The 4,043-nt window shown below is 44.7% G+C and overlaps 1 long non-coding RNA gene across 1 annotated transcript; it reads right to left on the bottom strand.

Moving 5' to 3' along the window:
* Positions 1–313: 313 nt before the first annotated feature.
* Positions 314–1,308, bottom strand: LOC119293583. The gene is made up of 2 exons (XR_005143123.1): positions 947–1,308; positions 314–676 (listed from the first exon to the last, which is right to left on the bottom strand). It is a non-coding gene; the product is annotated as an uncharacterized LOC119293583 (long non-coding RNA).
* Between the last annotated feature and the right edge of the window lie 2,735 nt (positions 1,309–4,043).

The following is a 4,043-nucleotide window of genomic DNA, read 5'->3' as shown; positions in this document are numbered from 1 at the left end:
CAAATCTAGTAACAACCCGAACTGATGGAGTACAAGGAGTTTCACCAAGGGTGAAGTACAAATTTCTGCAAAAGAGTCAATTATAAAGGCTAAATCCATAGTTTAGTAATTTGCAGATCCATAGCCAACTCGTTTCTAAACATTTCACGAATTCACATGTTAAGGTGAGACTATGGTTTCGATCACACAAATGTATGAATCTCATGAACATCTCTGCTCTGAAAGCATTGCAATCTGGGGCAATGCCAAGCGCAGCACATGTAACATGCTCACCGGAAAATAGAACATTTCCCTGTGAGGACCTGGATGGGGATTAAGCTAATTTCGACACAGAAGTTGAGTTCCTCATGAATTTGTGGTCGAAATTTACTCAAAGACCCTGATTTGGTCTGATACAAGAGGAAGACGAAAGCTAGACTAACTACAGATATGCTAAATGTTCTTTCCTTCCTACTTTCCCTTCAGCGAGGTCTCCGCTTATAAGCTGCCGCAAATTACAGTGGGTGAAATGAAGTACACTCAACACAATACAATTTGAATTACATTGGTTCTCGTACTCCAGTTACTCAGCATCTGAACCATCCATCTTCATCAATGCTCTCGCACCTCCATCGTCGGATAACTGACGAAATGTTGCTACAGTGTTCGTCAGTTATCCTCTTGTATCTTCAGGTTTCTTCAGATCACCATTGTCAAACCGAAAAGAAATTTACAACAGGGAAATCCAAAAGCATCTAGAAATCTTGCACAACATTCAATTTAAAGCAGATGGTACCAAATCAGCGTCATTGGAATCGAGCGTCGCCTCAATCCGAGCTGACACAACCCATTAATTCCTAAAGACACCTAGCAAGTAGTAGTATAATTGGAGGTGTTTTCTGTGGACCTCGATTCTGCATTACGGCGATGCCATTGCAGGCTGCAGAGGAGGAGAAGCCTCACTTACTTGTTTCAGAGACGAAGATGAGTAGCATGATGAGGGCAGAGACGAGCCTGGCGATGCCGCTAGAGAGCGTGCGCTTGTAGAAGTCCTCATTGACCTTGGGGTAGGCGTCGAGCCCCTTCAGCTTCTACAGGAGCCCCTCCATCTCCCTTTTCCTTCTCCGCCGCCGCGGAGAGACCGACGGTAGGCAGCAGCAGCTAGCGTCAGACCCTAATCATCCCGATTCGAGAGCAGGCGGGGTGGCCGGGGCGCGCGCGCATGTGCTATGGTAGGCAGCAGCAGCTGGCGCTGAACCCTAATCCTCCCGATCCGGGCGGGGTGGCTGGGGCACGCGCGCGTACAATAGAGCTTGACCGACGCGAGATTCCGGCGGTCAGGAATTCAGGAGGGTTTCTCGAAGACTCTGTTTCTTTTGCGAGGGAAGGAGACTACTCGGCACGGCGTGATGTCTCTGTCTCAGCCTTAGATTTCATATTGGACGGTGGGGATGGCATGATGGCAGCAGGGCCGGTCCTAAGATTTTGGGGGCCCGGGGCGAAACTAAAACTCGGTGCCCTTTATTATGGATGACATAGCAATAATAATCAATATATATGTCTACATTGGAAACGTAATAATAAACGCTTGGAGCCCGTGTCACAATGGTTTTGCAAGTATGCCTAATGGCCAATGAAGGAATCTATCACAAAAAATCCTTGAAAATGCAAAGTTATGCTTAATGTCGCGCTGTACTATAGTTACGGAGGAATCTATCGCAAGACATTCTTGAGGACAGGTGACTAAATAATTTTTCCATGAATTGTCCCAAAAGAAATTAGTATATAAAATGCGAGTAGTTTTTGGACTCACTATTGCTAAGGTTATTATTCTAAATTGAAGTGTTAAGAAACTAAGATAGATGAGCAAATCCATGTGAATGATATGGACAATATTATTTTCATTCTTTAGAAATTAAATCAGTGATACTGTAATACTGCAAAATTCTCCCTCTGTCCCAAAATATAAGAACGTTCTTGACACTATGCTAGTGTTAAAAACGTTCTTATATTTGCTGATAAAAAATGTTCTTATATTTTGGGACGGAGCGAGTAGTTCTTATCTACTTGAGCAAATTTCCAAACTAAGAGCAAATTACCCATTGATGCCTAATTTGCACGGTTCGTCTAAAAACTACTCGCCAAGACCACCATCCAGAACATTACTCCTTGTTTTTACCTGTTTCAGTCTTTTAGATCTACACCACAAGACCAATATTGTCAAACACCATAAATAAATGGTTGCGGATACGTACAGAACATGCAGCAGCGCCGGTATTGCCGTCGGGCTCCGATGCGCAGCCATGTCTTTTGCAGCCAGGGCCTCCTCCTCGACTTCTCGAGCAAGGACATCTGCGGTGATCTGAGCATGGGGTGAACTGGCGGCGCTCGTCAGGGGCATGATGCGCTCTCAACTCTATATATTCTGGTCGATGGGTGCGTTTAGACGCTCCAGGCTTCATCTACGTGGCTTCTACTACTTGGGTCAAGCCCAATGACAGTTTTCATCAGTCCCAGGCCTAACGTAGAAATATTTATACTTGGCTCTACTACTTGGGTCCCTGCAGCGATCGGGAGAAAAGGAACAAAACTTGTGTCGCTGCATGCAATTTCCCTGTAGCCTGTGCAGTGGCCTACTATGTATACGTTCCTGGGAGGGGGCCCCTGGAGTTTGGGGGCAGGGGGGCGGCCGCCCCCCTGCCCCTCCCCAGGGCCGGCCCTGGATGGCAGGCACACAATCACCACCAACTCCCTTTATTATAGGAGTAGAGATAACCTTCTTTTAGCCATGATATTTTGAGAAGACATGATTGCTTTATTAGTATGCTTGAAGTATTATTGTCTTTATGTCAAATTATAGACTATTGCTTTGAATCACTCGTGTCTTAATATTCATGCCATGATTATATTATGTGGTCAAGATTATGCTAGGTAGCATTCCACATCAAAAATTATCCTTTTTCTCATTTACCTACTCAAGGACGAGCAGAAATTAAGCTTGGGGATGCTGATACGTCTCAATCGTATCTATAATTTTTGATTGTTTCATGCCAATATTCTACAACTTGCATATACTTTTGGCCACTTTTTATATTGTTTTTGGGATTAACATATTGATATAGTGCCTAGTGCCAGTTCCTATTTGTTGCATGTTTTTTGTTTCGCAGAATATCCATATCAAACCAAGTCCAAACTTGATAAAAATTTATGGAGATTTTTTTGGAATATATGTGATTTTTTGAAAAAACAATCAATGCAAGACGATGCCCGAGGGACCCACAAGCCCTAGGGGCACGCCCCCTACCCTGGGCACTCCAGGGAGGCTTGTGGCCACCTCATAAGGAGGTTGGTTCCCTTCTTCATCCGCAAGAAAGATTAACTGAATAAAAATCGTGTTAATTTCAGCCCAATCGGAGTTACGGGTCTCTAGGAATTCAAGAAACGGTGAAAGGCCAGAAAACATGAGAGTAGAAACAGAAGGAAACACACACACACACACACACACACACACACAGTGACACCCCTGATTCAATCGTACACTAATCATACACGCAAACGTGTACGATCAAGATCAAGGACTCACGGGAAGATATCACAACACAACTCTACAAATAAAATAAGTCATACAAGCATCATAATACAAGCCAGGGGCCTCGAGGGCTCGAATACAAGTGCTTGATCATATACGAGTCAGCGGAAGCAACAATATCTGAGTACGGACATAAGTAAACAACTTGCCATATGATGGCTAGCACAAACTGGGATACAGATCAAAAGAGGCGCAGGCCTCCTGCCTGGGATCCTCCTAACTACTCCTGGTCGTCGTCAGTGGCCTGCACGTAGTAGTAGGCACCTCCAGTGTAGTAGTCATCGTCGACGGTGGCATTTGGATCCTGGGCTCCAACATCTGGTTGCGGCATCCAGGAAGAAGAGAAAAAAGGGAAAAAGAGGGAGCAAAGCAACCGTGAGTACTCATCCAAAGTACTCGCAAGCAAGGAGCTACACTACATATGCATGGGTATATGTGTAAGGAGGCAATATCAGTGGACTGAACTGCAGAATGC

The sequence above is a fragment of the Triticum dicoccoides genome, chromosome 4B (assembly GCF_002162155.2).
Source record: "Triticum dicoccoides isolate Atlit2015 ecotype Zavitan chromosome 4B, WEW_v2.0, whole genome shotgun sequence".
In the NCBI taxonomy this organism is placed as follows: domain Eukaryota; kingdom Viridiplantae; phylum Streptophyta; class Magnoliopsida; order Poales; family Poaceae; genus Triticum; species Triticum dicoccoides.
This window is presented reverse-complemented; position numbering and strand designations above follow the sequence as displayed.